Raw genomic sequence first — 15,633 nt, 5'->3', positions numbered from 1 at the left:
GATATTATTATCATTAACCTATTTTTTCCCACCCTATATAAGATCTGAAACAATCTATAATGATAAAAGGGTAATATGCTAATTAGACTGGACGTCCTTCCGAACGTCCTTCCTTACAGACAAAGCCACAGTGAGTGAGGCGGCAAAGCTCCCTGGCCATGGCGGGAGCGGGTGGGGGCCAGGGCCAAGGCCCTTGCACGATTTTCATGCATCGGACCTCTAATCCTATATAATAAAACACTAATATGCAAATTGACTGAATGGCAGAATGACTGCTATAACAGTTGCTATGATGTGCACTGACCACCAGGGGGCAGATGCTCAACGCTGAAGCTTCCCCCTGACGGTCAGTGTGCTCCCACAGCGGGAATACCACTCAGCCAGAAACCCAGCTCACGGCTGGCCAGCACAGTGGCAGTGGCAGGAGACTCTTCTGCCTCTGCTGCAGGCGGGCAGTAAGGAGTGAAGCATCCCGGTCTGCGAGAGCCCTGGACTGTGAGAGGAATGTCTGCCTGCCAGCTTAGGCCCGATTCTGGGGGGGGATTGGGCCTAAGCCAGCAGGTGGACATCCCCCAAGGGGTCCCAGACTGCGAGAGAGTGCAGGCCAGGCTGAGGGTACCCCCTTCCCCCATGCACGAATTTTGTGCATCGGGCCTCTAGTAAATTACATAAAAGAGAACATGGCTACTAAACATATATATCTTGGTCTTAGAGAGGATTTTAGAATTTGACCCCAAAGGTAAGGGAAGTAAAAGAAAAAATAAATGGGATTAGCCCAGCCAGTGTGACTCAGTGGTTGAGTATTGACCTATGAACCAGGAGGTCACAGTTCAATTCCTAGTCACACACATGTCCAGGTTGCAGCTGTGGGCTCGATCCCCAGTAGGGGGCATGCAGGAGGCAGCCAATAAATGATTCTCTCTCATCATTGATGTTTCTATCTCTCTCTCCCTCTTCCTTCCTCTCTGAAATCAATAAAAATATATTTAAAAAATAAATAAATAAACAAATAGGACTACATCAAGCTAAAAAACTTCTACACAGAAAAAAAAATCATCATCAACAACAACAAAAGGCAATCATCCAAATGGGAGAAAATACTTGATATTTGCGAACAACAGCTCTGGCAAAGGGTTAGTATACAAAATATATAAAGAACTAATACATCTTAACAACAAGAAAAAAAAGCAACTAATTAGAAAATGGGCGAAGGACCTGAACAAACACTTCTCCCAAGAAGACTTACAAATGGCCACATATATATGAAATATGCTTAACTTCACTTGGTATTAGGGAAATGAAAATCAAAGCTACAGTGAGATACTGACTCAGATCTGTTGAAATGGTTATTATCAACCAGACAAGCGATAACAAGCATTGGAGAGGTTGTGGGGGAAAAGAAACCCTCATTTACTGCTGGTGGGATGTAAACTGGTACAGCCATTATGGAAAATAGTATGGCAGTTCTTCAAAAATTAAGAATAGAGTGACTATATAACCCTGCAATCCCACTTGTGGGCATCTAGTTGAAAATTTTAAAAGCATTTATGCACAAAGATAAGTGCACCCCGATGCTCTTTGCAGAATTATTCACAGTGGCCAAGACATGGAAATAACCAAAGTGTCCTTCAAAAGATGATTGGATAAAGATATATAATGGAATATTACTCAGCCATAAGTAATGATGAAATACCGCCATTGCGACCACATGGATGGATCTTGAGAATATAATGATAAGCAAAGTAAGTCAGACAAAAAGTCAAGAACCATATGATGTTACTCATATGTAGGATATAAAACTGAAGGTAACAAATTAACTAACAAAGAAGCAAAAACTCATTGACACAGACAACATTATGGTGGCTACCAGAAGGAAAGAGGGATAGAGGATGTTGATGGGTAAAAGGGATTGAGTGTATGGCAATGGAAGGAGATGTGGTGGGCATGCAATGCAATATACAGGTGATGTATCAGAATCGTACACCTGAAACCTATATGATTTTATTAACCAATGTCATCCCAATACATTTAATTTTTAAAAATCACAATATTCAAGAGTGCCGTATAATAACAACTAAAAGGAAAGCTTGTTTCTGAACACATGAAATTAATTAGTGTAAATCACAACCAGTTTTTCAGATTAAAAGCTAGGAGATTCCTAGCATTGTGTTTGAGGGAGGATGGAAAAGGCATTGATTACATTCCATTTGAGATAGACAGAAATCACAACATCCAATCCTCTGTAATTTCTTTTGTTTAAATGAGTTTCATTTTTATCTTATTCTAAAACACCTGAGTATTAAAATAAAATACAATTTTTGAAAATAAATACTTCAATATGTTAGTGATTCAAAAGGAGGCATATCAGAATCCTTGTGTTGGGAAGAGATGCCACAGGAATGTGCATGCCTTGGTTAGGCAGAAAGGGATTTTTTTTAATTCTAAAAAACTAGTTTCTTGCAAAAATACAATGACACCTCAAACCCAATTTTAGTAGAGAAACTTAGCTATAAACTACCTCCAAAGAGTCGATGAGGTTTAACAGAATGCAAACACTGTCTGAGAATTCAGGATTTATCAAGTAGTCATTAGAGGTTATATTTGTCAAAAAAGGTAAAAATAATGTATTTAATGAAACTACTGGAGAAAGGTGAAAAGAGAAATCTCTTCCTTGAAAAAATCACTATAATCTTATATTACTCTTTTGAAACAGCAAATGTTATTAATCTAAATAAAAATTTAACAACATAAAGCAGAATTGTTACAGAATGTGAGCTCAGATCTCTTTGAGGGAAAGATAACTAACAAAGGTAAGTAACCTTTTATGAGGAGCCCTTAGCAGAACGCATGGATAAAGAGAAAGAGAGTACCTTAAAATCCTGAATCCAGAGACAGTCTCTTTTGTGACTATTAAGGATGAGACTCAGTTGAATTAATTAAAAACTGAAGGTTGTTCTTCAGTTCCAGGAGTCAAGGAACCCAGAATGAGTTGTCATTTGATTAATTGGCTCCCCTGAATATCTTCTAAGCATTCATATGTTTTGCCAGCCTACCAGAGACTGGACTGCTTATTCTTCCTTGTGAGATTTATATTCTCTCACTTGAGACACTTCAGACTGCCTGCTACTAAAACAGAGAACTGATTGTTCAGGTTTATCTGCCCTGGGGCCCTGAAACTCATCACCAACTTCTCTGGAAATACCAGTCTCAGCACAATTTGCCTTTCCCACCATTCATAATAGAGTCTGACTCGCAACATTTGCATTTCATTCTCAATGCTATTGCAATTAAATGTAAGAATGCAATGATGGCACTTTCTGCCATGAGAAGAGCATATCGCAGATAGTAGTTTATGCAACCCTATGTTCATAGCAGCACAATTCACCATAGCTAAGATATGGAAACAGCCTAAGTGCCCATCAAGAGATGAATGGATTAGAAAACTGTGTTACATATACACAATGGAATACTATTCTGCTGTAAAAAAGAAGAGATTCTTACCATTTGCCACAGCATGGATGGAACTGGAGAGTATTATGCTAAGTGAAATAAACCAGTTAATGAAAGAAAAATACCACATGATCTCACTCATTTATGGATAATAAAGACCATTATAAACTGATGAACAGAAATAGATACAGAGGCAGAGCAGCATCAAAGAGACTGTCAAACTACCGCAGGAAGGCCGGGGAGGGTTGGGGGGTAAGAGGGGGGCGGGTAAGAGATCAACCAAAGGACTTGTATGCATGCATATAAGCATAACCAATGGACACAAGACACTGGGTGTTAGGGGAGGCCAGGGGAAGGTCAAGGGGGGAAAAAAGGAGACATATGTAATACTCTTTGTAATACTTTAAGCAATAAAACAAAATTAAAAAAATAAGCATAATATTTGAAAAATGGAGCCATATCTGATGCAATTAAATGGATAATACCTGAAGTCAAGTTACATAATAAACTTGGCAGGAAAAGGCTTTCATGGACTAGATGAACAATATTTTTATCATTTTGTTCACATTTTAGATAATAAATAAAGCTCTTACACCTTTATTTAATTCACAAATATTAAAACATGTTAAACATTTAACATAAACATGAAATCTGCAAAGGTACCGCATGGTCAACTTTGCTTTTCCTGAAAATCTATCCAAAAAAATGTTGCTATCATTAAAAAGTACCAAATATGAGGTACAGGCAAATATGAAACCAAAAGACAAATATGTAAGATATCTTCTTAATTATAAACTAGAGTGAAGATATAATAAAAAATAAGGTTAAAACCCCCAAGGAAAACCTGGGGAAAAATAGCATGCATTTAACATTAGCCACAAAATATGTAGAGTTAAAAGGCAGATGCAGAACCCACTTGAAAAACAACACATACTCTGTCTAAAAGGACAAAAAATGTTTGTGAAAGAATGCTTTGAATGGGAATATTTATATCCATGAAGACAAAATTAATCTAAAATAAATATAATCACTTCATTGTAATCAATTTTTAATAATGCTTTATTTTTTAACTAGCGGCCCGGTGCCACAGAGGCAGGAGAGGCTCCCAGTACCACCGCAGCGCTCACCAGCCTTGAGCCTGTCTTCTGGCTGAGCAGAGAGAACACACTGACCACCAGAGAGCAGCTCCTTGTTGAGCGGGATCAGGCTGAAAACAGCTCTCCAACATCCCCCGAGGGGTCCTGGATTGCCAGAGGGCGCAGGCCAGACTGAGGGACCCCACTGGTGCACAATCAGAGCAGGGGAAGGGCACAGGAGGTTGGCCAGCTGGGGAGGAGCCACGGTAGGGCTCTAGGGCAGTGATGGCTAACTTATGACATGCGTGTCAGAGGTGACACGCAAACTCATTTTGGGTGACACGCATCAACAGACAAAAAATTGAATAATTCAAATATTTGTCTCTCGTAACAGCCAGAGTTGGGCATCACTTGAGTAATATTATTACTCACGTTACTCATGATCAATAATGCAATTCTAAAACCGGATGTAAACATGTACATCGGTGTTGCATAGCAAAGATACATAGTGAAAACATCCAAGATACATTGTTCCAATATTGACATTAATAAAAAAAGGTTAAGAATTGCACTATAAAGAGATTAATCTTTACTCATGACATTTTATTTTTACTCAAGTGACAAAATGCCTAATTCTGGAAACGGCCTCGTTATTGTCAGCATGTGCCTCGGGTAAGCTTCCCGTGCGCTCGGGTGCATTTGGCAAATGGACGCACTTGATCGCTATGTTCGTTAGGAGACAGGAGTGGGAGGGTTAGAAGAAAAAGATATACAGCGCAACAGTGCTCGACGAGACATTCTGCGTGTCGGATAATTGATTACAGCACCATATATTTGTTGGTTATACATACTATCTTTGAATTGTTTTGCACCAGGAGTCAGTGCAACAACACTGCAAAAAGTTAATAGGTAAGAAACCTATCAACCTTTTATAAAAAAAATGCCGTGATTTATATTTATTTATTTTTGCAGCCTTGTGATGGAGAATCAAAAAAATAAAAAAGCAAGATTGAATGATAAAGGAAGTGGAAGTAGCAGTAGCCGACCCTTTCAAGACATATGGACTGAGATATATGGGATTGTCGACAGAAACAACAGATCATTGTGCCTACTGTGTAATGAAATGGTAGTAAGCAGAACGTGGAATGTAGAGACATTTTGAAACTAATCATTGTCAGCTCTTGAAAAAAAGTATCGATGAAAGGAAGGAATACATTTCTAGGCAGCTACACCTCTATAAAAGTCAATCAAATTCTATCATTAAATTTGTAAGATGCTCTACAAATTTAACATCAGCAAGTTACTGTATTGCTCACTCCATAGCTCAGCATGGAAAAGCCCTCAGTGACAGAGAATTTATTAAGGAAACATTTCTAAGATGTGCACCAGCTCTATTTCATGATATGAAAAATAAAGATGATATTATTAAAAGAATTTCTGAGTTACCACTCAGTAGAAATACTATCAAAGACAGAGTAATAGATTTTAACAAAAAAAGTACAATATCAATTAAAAAAAGACTTAAATAGTTGTAAATATTTTTCGATTCCTCTTGATGAAACTACTGATGTCACATCAAATGCTCAGTTGGTCATTATTGCTAGACTAGAGGCCTGTTGCATGAAAAGATTTGTGCAATAGGCCTTCCCTTCCCCTGGCTGCTGGCACCGGTTTTCCTCTGGCACCCAGGATCCAGGCCTTCGCTCTGGCTGGAGCCACCTTCAGTTGCTGCCTCCCACCTCCAAGCCTTTGCGGCCCCGGCCGGAGCCACCTTCAGCCTTGGCTCCCCTGCTTCACCTATGTATGCAAATCTTGTTGATTAGACAATGGGAGGCATAGCGAAGGTATGATCAATTACCATGTTTGGCTATTATTAGATAGGATATTCTGATAGTCTCACAATGAGAGAAGAGTTGATAAAATTAGAATCAGTGCCAATAAGTACATTAGGAAACAAAATATGTAAGCTTGTTATAAAAACATTCAGTGACCTAAAAATTGATATCTCTAAAATTGTGTCAGTCATGATAGATGGGCACCAAATATGGTGGGAAAAATGTGGGATTCCTGAAATTGTTTATGGATGTATTAAACATCCATTTGTACCTTTTCATTGCATTATCCATCAGGAGGTGTTGTGTGCCAAATCGGGATTCTCAGAATTGAATGATTTAATGTCAGTTGTAACAAAAATTGTGAATTTTATAGCTTCTCGACCCCTTCACAAGCAAGAATTCTCTGCACTTTTACAAGAAGTTGATTCAACCTACAGTGGACTACTGATGTTCAATAATGTGAGATGGCTGAGTTGAGGTAAAGTACTTGAGCAATTTGTGGAGTGCTTTGAAGAAATTATGGTATTTATTGAGAATAAGGATCTGGCAAACTTTCCTCAGATCAATGATCATAAGTGGGTCAGCAATTTGATGTTTTTTACAGATCTCTCTGTTCATATGAATGAACTGAACTTAAAATTACAAGGTTTTGGCAAAAGTATTGACGTTATGTTTGGATACATCAAATCTTTTGAAAGTAAACTTAAAATTTTCAAGCGAGATATTGAAACTAAAACTTATAAGTATTTTCCTCGGATAAAAAAGTATTTCGAGAAGGCCACTACAATGAGTTTAATGGAGTCCATACTTATGTACCAGAATATAGTAAATTCGTTATTTGAACAGTTGAGCAAAAGATTCGACCAATTTAGAAGCCTAGAACAGACCACTAAAATAATTAAGTATCTGGATGTAGTTGTTTACAGTACTTTGGAATTAAAGGATTTCCAATGGATGCAAATTGACGATTTAGAGATGCAACTTGCAGATTTTCAAGGTAGCATTTGGACTCATGTGTTTGTTGACTTAAGGTTGAAACTTGAAAATCTGGAATGAAATCATTTGAATAATGAAGAAGAGTGCAACTACAAACAAGAAATTTTGAGTGCTTGGAACAGAGTACCTGACACTTTTAGTGACATAAAAAATCTAGTGATGGCTTTGCTAACAATTTTTTCATCAACATATTTTCATGAGACTTTGTTCTCAGCATTAAATAATATTAAAATGAACAAAAGAAACCGGCTAACAGATGAAGTTAGTGGCGCTTGCTTGGCCTTGAAGTGCACGAAGTATGAACCTGCAATCAAAGAATTAGCAGACAAACTTCAGCACCAAAAAAGTCACTAATTTCTAGTTTTTGTACCATTTGATTATCATTGTTTTTATTATTTTTTTTTACTAAATGTACATTGTTTCTCTGTTTTTGGTCATTTTATACATATATTTTGGTTGATTATTCTTTGTTAAATGGCATTTAAATATATAAAATGAATATCAAAAATATAAATCTTTTTTTACTATGGTTGCAAATATCAAAAAAAAATATGAATATTTCTATATGTGACATGGCACCAGAGTTAAGTTAGGGTTTTTCAAAATTTTGACATGCCGTGCTCGAAAGGTTCGCCATCACTGCTCTAGGGCATGTCCAGCCCATCTCTCTCAGTCCTTATCAGCTGGACCCCAACAGCAAGTTAACCTACCAATCAGAGCTTATTCCCCCTGGTGGTGAGTGCATGTCATAGTGACTGGTCGACTGTCTGCCCCCTGGTGGTCAGTTAATGTCATAGTGAGTGGTTGAGTGGCCTTAGTATATCATTAGCATATTACAATTGGTTGAAGGGACAACCAAACAACCAGACACTTAGCATATTAGGCTTTTATTATATAGGATTACAATTGACATACAATATATTCGTTTCAGGTATAAAACATCCTGTCTAATAATAGAGAAACATGGTAATTAGCCGTACCTCTGCTACCCTTCCCATTGGCTAATCAGGGTGATATGCAAATTAACTGCCAACTAAGATGGCAGTTAACCGCCAACAAAGATGGCGGTTAATTTGCATATGTAGGCACAATGCTGGGAGGCAAAAGGGAACGGAAGGAAGAAGCCCCCTGCCACTGACGGTGATCGGATACCCAGGGGGGAGCTAAGAGCAGGGGGCAGGGCAAAGGCGGCCCTGGGGGCCGCCTTTGCCCTGCCCCCCAGCCTTGATCAGAGAACCAGGCACCTTTGCCCCCTCCGCCAGTGATAGCGGGAAGCAGGGGTGGAGCTGGCAATGGGAGCTGGGCAGGGGTGGAGCCTGCAATCACGGGGAGCTGGGGGTTCCCTGCACAGACCTAACACCTTGGCCAGAGGCATTAGGCCTGGGCAGGGGTGGAACCAGCCATCGCGGGGAGCAGGGGCGGAGTCAGCAATCGTGAGCAGCTGAGGGTCCCCTGCCCAGGCCTAATGCCTTGGCCAGAGGCATTAGGCCTGGGCAAGGGCGGAGCCTGCAACCACTGGGAGCTGGGGGTCCCCGGCCCAGGTGTAATGCCTTGGTCAGTGGCGTTAGGCCTGGGAAGGGGCGGAACCAGCCATCATGGGGAGTAGGGGCGGAGTTAGTGATCCTGGGCAGCTAGGGGTCCCCTGCCCAGGCCTAATGCCTCAGTCAGTGGCGTTAGGCCTGAGCAGGGGCAGAACCAGCCATCGCGGGGAGCAGGGGCGGAGTCAGCAATCGTGAGCAGCTGCGGGTCCCCTGCCCAGGCCTAAGGCCTTGGTCAGAGGCATTAGGTCTAGGCAGGGGCGGAGCCTGCAACCGTGGGGAGCTGGGGGTCCCCTGCCCAGGCCTAAGGCCTTGGCCAGAGGCTTAGGCCTGGACAGGGGCGGAGTTAGTGACCCTGGGCAGCTGGGGGTCCCCTGCCCAGGCCTAACGCCTTGGCCAGAGGCATTAGGTCTTGGCAGGGGTGGTGCCAGAGATGTGGGTAGCAGGGGCGGAGCCAGGAATGGTGAGAGCTGGGGGTTCCCTGCCCAGGCCTGACACCTCTGCCGGAGGCCTCAAGCCTGGGCCAGGGGCCCATCCGGCGATCGGAGGGTGATGAGGGTCGACGCCTCTGGCCAAGGCGTCAGGCCTGGGCAAGGGTGGAGCCCATGATAGGGGGAGATGGGGTTCCCCTGCCCAGGCCTGAAGCCTGGGCCAGAGGCGTCAAGTCTGGGGCGGGGGTGGGTGCGGTGCCAAGCTGCAGATTGGTGTGAATTACAGAGGAAGCACCTTTTCTGACCGCTTATTGGCTAAGCTCTCTGTATGCCACTGGTAATATTCTTAGTAACTTGGGTAATAAGAATCCAAAACAGTGATCTAGGGTTATTTACCACACTCCTGGTGAAAAAAATGAAGGTCCGCTGCTGGAGGGCTAAGAAATGTCATATCCTGCCCTAGCCACTTTGGCTCAGTGGATAATGCCTTGGCCTGCCGATGGCAGGGTCTGGGTTCAATTCTGACCAAGGGCATGTACCTAGGTTGCAGGCTCCTCCCTGGCCGGGGCCCAGGTCAGGGCTCATGCAGGAGGCAACCAATCAAAGTGTTCCTCTCATTTTAATGTTTCTCTCTGTCTTTCCCTTTCTCTTTCACATTCTCTAAAAATCAATGGAAACATCCTCAGGTGAGGATAAAAAAATAATAAAGAAATTATTATTATATGAAATACACATCTTGGAAATGCCTAAAAAATGTTGTCATTTTTTCAATGTGATGGGACTGGAGTCCGTGTTGATGAAAAAACCTTGCTGGCTGTGGTGACTGGCAGTAGCTGCAGCAGTGGGGTTATGGGGCTGGTTCCTTCCCCTGATCAGCCTGGTCACCTCCCACAAAGGGAGGCCACACTGCGGCTTAGGCCCGCTCCCCAAGGGGAGCAGGGAGCGGGCCTAAGCCATCAATAGGACATCCCCTGAGGGCTCCCTGTATGTGAGAGGGGGCAGGCTGAGCTGAGGGACACACCCCCCTTTTTATATATTTATAAAATATATATATATAACTTTATATAAGTTATATAAGACAATTATATAACTTACAAAATGATCATCCTGATAAATGCAGAACCTACCAGGCACCACACATAGTTAATACAATATTATATTCCCTATGCTATACTTTACATCATCATGTATTATAGGCAGTTTTTTATCTGATAAAATAAATTCTCTCTTGATTTATTTAAACTTTTTTTCTACTATTAACAGATATTCATTTTTCCATACTAACTTCAAAATTACTTTATCCAACTTTTTATATAAAAAGACTCATGCATGCAACCATATACAAAAATAAATTTCATATGGGTTAGAAGTTAAATGCTACAACTGAAACAAACCCTTTTGAAGAAAAATACTTTATGAGATACCTTGTCAAAAATGCAAACCGTAAAAGACCATTGTCTCCATTGTCTGTACACCCTAAGAGCTCTCTAGACAATTCTGAGGATCACTTACAGCCACTGAGCTTCTCAACCCCCAGCATGACTTATGTGTCCAGGGTTCTGCTTGATTGTTTCTTTTATAATCAGGAAGCATTTGTACTGGATATTAGTAAGAGACAAGAGAGAGACTTCTTTCATTCCACTTGGCCTCAGTTTCAATTCTGTCCCCCAAACAAGCTCAAACCCAAGCTCTGTACTTGTCACTAAAACAGTTCCATGATCTTTAGTCCTGACCCAAATACAAAAGGAAAGAAAGAAAGAAGAAGAAAGAAAGAAAGAAAGAAAGAAAGAAAGAAAGAAAGAAAGAAAGAAAGAAAGAAAGAAAGAAAGAAAGAAAGGGAAATCCTGCTTATTAGCAGTAAAATTTCTAATGTGATAGTCGTGCATGCCATGGGTTTATTGAACTGCACATTGTTCTGTTCTTTCTTTCAGGTGCCCTGTTTATTCCAGTCCACAGGTGGCTGATGGTTTTATTTCTGCTTTCATCTGCGATGTTGTTTTTTATCTTTGTGCTCCTTGTCTGTTGGTGTTTCAAAACAACAGGTAATTGCTGCAACAAAGATGGAATCATTTAGGCCATCTCTCTTAATGTGATACCTAATCACATGGGGTGCTTAAATAGAGCAGAATGTTATTTTTCAACAAATTCCAAGCCTTGCATGGAATGATTTAGGGCTTGTTTCTCACTTTAGAAGTGTTAAACTCCACACCTTTCAATTAAGAGCTTCCCACAACAAGGGTTTTTGGAGGAATAAGATCAGTATAAATGTCTCCTGAGCTGCGTAGGCCCAGTTACTTCTACACCCCATCAGGAGTGCTTTCTCTCTTAGGTAAGAGTCTATTCAATCAAAATTAAATGTATCTAGGATACACTTCATTTGATCACAATCTCCTTGCTGCAAGGTTGCCATCAATGTTTAAGATACTGTCTCCATTTGAGTAATAAAATAAAACTAACATGAAAAAGAAATAGGTCTCTAAACCAACAAGTCCTTTGTAATCAGACTGTTCCCAGGGGTTTTATGGCTAAAATAAATGATTATATCATCTTTCTTTATTAATAGATCACTGAATGATACAGTGGCCCATCAGGTACAAGTACATCAGACTTTATTAAGGAGAACTCTTCTTCCAAAATATAACCAAGAAAAATAGCTCATATATAGTTGAGTAAACTGCTAGATGAGAGATGTGAATTTGGATATGGAGTAGATTTGGAGATGGAGTAGACAATTTAAGGAGATGAGAAGATGAGTCAACAGAGAGGATACAATTCATTTCTTTCTCTCTCTCTCTCTCTCTCCCTCTCTCTTTTTTTTTTTTTTTTTACCAGATCCTTAAAACCTGATACCATACTTATTCAGTGCCTACCTTATGCTAGGCATTGTGATAGTCATTTCACAGAATTTATCTAAATTAAGCCTGAAAGGCAGTGCTATTATTTTCACCATTTGAGGGATGAGGATGGCACGACTCACATAGCTCATAAGAAGCAGAGCCAAGATTGAAATGCAGATGTGTTTGGCTCCAATTCTCATGCTCTACTCATTGTGCTTCTTTCCAGTATTTAGTGTCAGGATTCTGCCTGCACACCTTAATGGTCGTGAAGCTTATCAACTCATGTGGCAACCTGTTACATAGTATCCTGTGAATTTTCTTCATTGTGAAAATCTAATATACTGATACATATCTACCCATTATATAACAATGATTAGGACAGTGATGGCAAACCTATGACATGCGTGTCAGAGGTGACACGCGAACTCATTTTTTTGGTTGATTTTTCTTTGTTAAATGGCATTGCAATATATAAAATAAATATCAAAAATATAAATTTTTGTTTTACTATGGTTGCAAATATCAAAAAATTTCTATATGTGACACAGCACCAGAGTTAAGTTAGGGTTTTTCAAAATGCTGACATGCCGAGCTCAAAAGGTTCGCCATCACTGGATTAGAATTTCCTTGCTTCCCCATAAAAGTCTTTGAGTGGAGATCATAATTTTACTACAATTAAGTTTCTTTAGAAAGTACCTAATTGTTCTGGTTATTTTCCTCTGGAAGGTGATATAGATAAAAAAATGAATACATACATATTTTGTTAATACATGGGAAAACATTTTAATTATCTCTGTTTAGCTTGTAAAAATAAGCTCCTTGACAGTGGAATTCAAGCTGAAAAGTGTAAGTATATTCAGAGTCTGTGGATACAGATAGATTTTTCTTTCAGCCAGCTCAGTGTCACCACAACTACATCTGGTCAGTCCCACAATCCTCAGAATCCCCAGAAATGTGATGAAGATTCCTATGGCCTCTCTCCAGTCCCTGAGACAGATGAATCTTGTGGTAGTCTAGATGGTGAGAACTAGGAATGAAACTCCTCTTAGCCCTATTAATCTACAAATCTAATCTTACTAGGCCCTGCCACTACCCACAAACTAAACTCACATCCTGAGTCTTATCTAGGTTGAGTGGGCATGGGATAATTGCTATGCTTTTTCTGATAATGCTTCTTAGGTCAGTGATGCCCCCATTGCTGCATTCCCCATTAATTAATTCTAATTCTTTCTGTTCCAGTGTTTCAATGTGATTTCATTCACATGATGAACTCAATTTCTGCTCAAGGAGAGTGTGTTTTGTATGCTTTTGTGCAATGCTCGGTATATATTTGCAATTCTGGATACAAAGTAAATGGGTCAGGGACTCTCCCTTTTCCTGGAAATCTGTAACCTGGGGGGTTGCTTAGTCAAGCTGTGTGACTCTCTCATTATCACCAGGAAGATCAGTAGTTTGGGTGACATCTTAGAGGACCAAATTCCAACACTAAGATTGTTGTGGACTGAAGGTCCTATAACTACTGAGGATGTTCTCAACTGTGCTTAAGGACATAGCCCTTCCACTACAAGGAGGAAAACACCTTCTGGCTCCATAAATATGGTTGGTTCCAACCACCCATTTACTACTGGGCCACTGATGGTGTGCCTTCATGACTCTAAGTTAGTTTTTATCTATTTGCAGCTTAGTGTCTATATTGAATATACAGTGTTCCATCTGAGAGTAATATTTACATATACCTCTTCAGTTTGTATGAAATTTCAGAAGGCTTATGAAACATTGAAATCCTTCCTTGCACTTAATGTCTATAAAAAGTGGCTATCACTTAGAGGTAAAGTTGATAAACTAATATAATAATATTCTTTTTTTTTCAGAGAGGAAGGGAGAGGGAGAGAGAGATAGAAACATCAATGATGAGAGAGAATCATTGATCGGCTGCCTCCTGCACCCTCCCCCAACCCCCCACACACACTCACTGGGGATCAAGCCTGCAACCCGGGTGTATGCCCTTGACCAGAATTGAACCTGGGACCCTCCAGTCCACAGGCTGTTGCTCTATCCACTGAGCCAAACCAGCCAGGGCAATATATTAATATTCAAAAATATGATTTTGACACTTGACAATTCTTAATTATTTAAAGAACTCTAGGGGAATGTATATACAAGATAATTACCACCAGACAGGCAAAAAACCCTGCAACTTTACTTCACTTGAAGCATTTCTTTTAAACCACAAGGAAGAATGTTAGAGAATTAGGGTGGTCACCAGCAGAACTCTCTATCTTCCCTCAATTCCCATCCTCATGCTTAATAGGCCTTGACCAACAACATAGTATATAGGACTTTTGTTCAACTCTTTCCATTGAAAGTTATAGAGCCCTGCCTTCTAATTTATCAAACCAATGGATAAAGAGATCATAGTTTTCAGTACTCAAATAAAATTAATGTTTGTATAAACAACTCAAGCACTTGAAAACTGTGTGTGGGTGGGGGGAGAGGACAGTAAATGCAAGTCAAATTTCCCCTTGGTTGCAGATTTTTCTCTTTTATCACATTGAATATGTTGTGCAACTTCCTTCTGTCCTGCAAAGTGTATAATAAAAAATCAGCGGATGGTCTTATAGGCAGTCCCTGCATGTAACTAGTTGTTTTTATCTTAATGTTTTTAAGATTCTCTCTTTATCTTTAACTTTTAACATTTTAATTATGATGTGCTTTGTGTGCACCTCTTTGGGTTCATCTTCTTTGGAACTCTCTATGCTTCCTGGACTTGGATGGCTGTTTCCTTTGCCAAGTTAGGGAAGTCTTCAACCATTATTTCTTCAAACAAGTTTCCTGTACTTTCCTCTCTCTCTTCTTCTGGGGCCCCCATGATGCAAATGTTAGTTCATTTGATGCTGTGCCAGAGGTTCCTTATTCTATCCTCATTCTTTTTAATTCTTTTCCTTTTTGATCTTCCAATTGGGTGATTTCCGGTATCCTGTCTTTTTATTGCTGATCCATTCTTCTGTGTCATCTGATCAGTGTATTTTTCTTTTTTTGGGGGGGAGGGGGAATCATCATTGATTCCTCTAGTGTATTTTTCATTTCAGTAGTTATATTTTACAGTTCTGATAGGTTCCTTTTTACAGTTTGCATCTCCTTTCTGAAGTTTTCCATTTGTCTGCAGAGTTTGATGAGCATCTTTATGACTATTACTTTGAACTCTTTATCTAGTAAACAGCTTACCTCCATTTAAAAAAAATAACATTTAAAATACTTTTTATTGGTTTCAGAGAGAAAGGGAGAAGAAGAAAGCGATAGAAGCAGCAATGATGAATGAGAATCATTGATCAGCTGCCTCCTGCATGCCCCCTACTGGGGACTGAGCCTGCAACCAGGCATGTGCCCTGACTGGGAATTGTACCATGACCTCCTGGTTCATAGGTTGATGCTAGACCACTGAGCCACACCAGCTGGGTCCCTCCATTTTG

General features: G+C 40.2%; 1 protein-coding gene across 2 annotated transcripts in view; it reads right to left on the bottom strand.

Annotated features, from left to right (window-relative positions):
• LOC139001791 (selection and upkeep of intraepithelial T-cells protein 1-like) overlaps positions 1-2,978 on the bottom strand; it is a 90,884-nt gene extending 87,906 nt beyond the window's left edge. For both annotated transcript variants that reach the window (XR_011470105.1, XM_070403330.1), the window contains exon 1: positions 2,871-2,978. The gene's annotated coding sequence lies outside the window, so the exon portion shown is untranslated. The remainder of the gene's footprint in view (positions 1-2,870) is intronic.
• Between the last annotated feature and the right edge of the window lie 12,655 nt (positions 2,979-15,633).

The sequence above is a fragment of the Myotis yumanensis genome, unplaced genomic scaffold (assembly GCF_028538775.1).
Source record: "Myotis yumanensis isolate MYYU_CA2020_CCGP unplaced genomic scaffold, mMyoYum1.0.hap1 SCAF_2, whole genome shotgun sequence".
Lineage (NCBI taxonomy): Eukaryota > Metazoa > Chordata > Mammalia > Chiroptera > Vespertilionidae > Myotis > Myotis yumanensis.
This window is presented reverse-complemented; position numbering and strand designations above follow the sequence as displayed.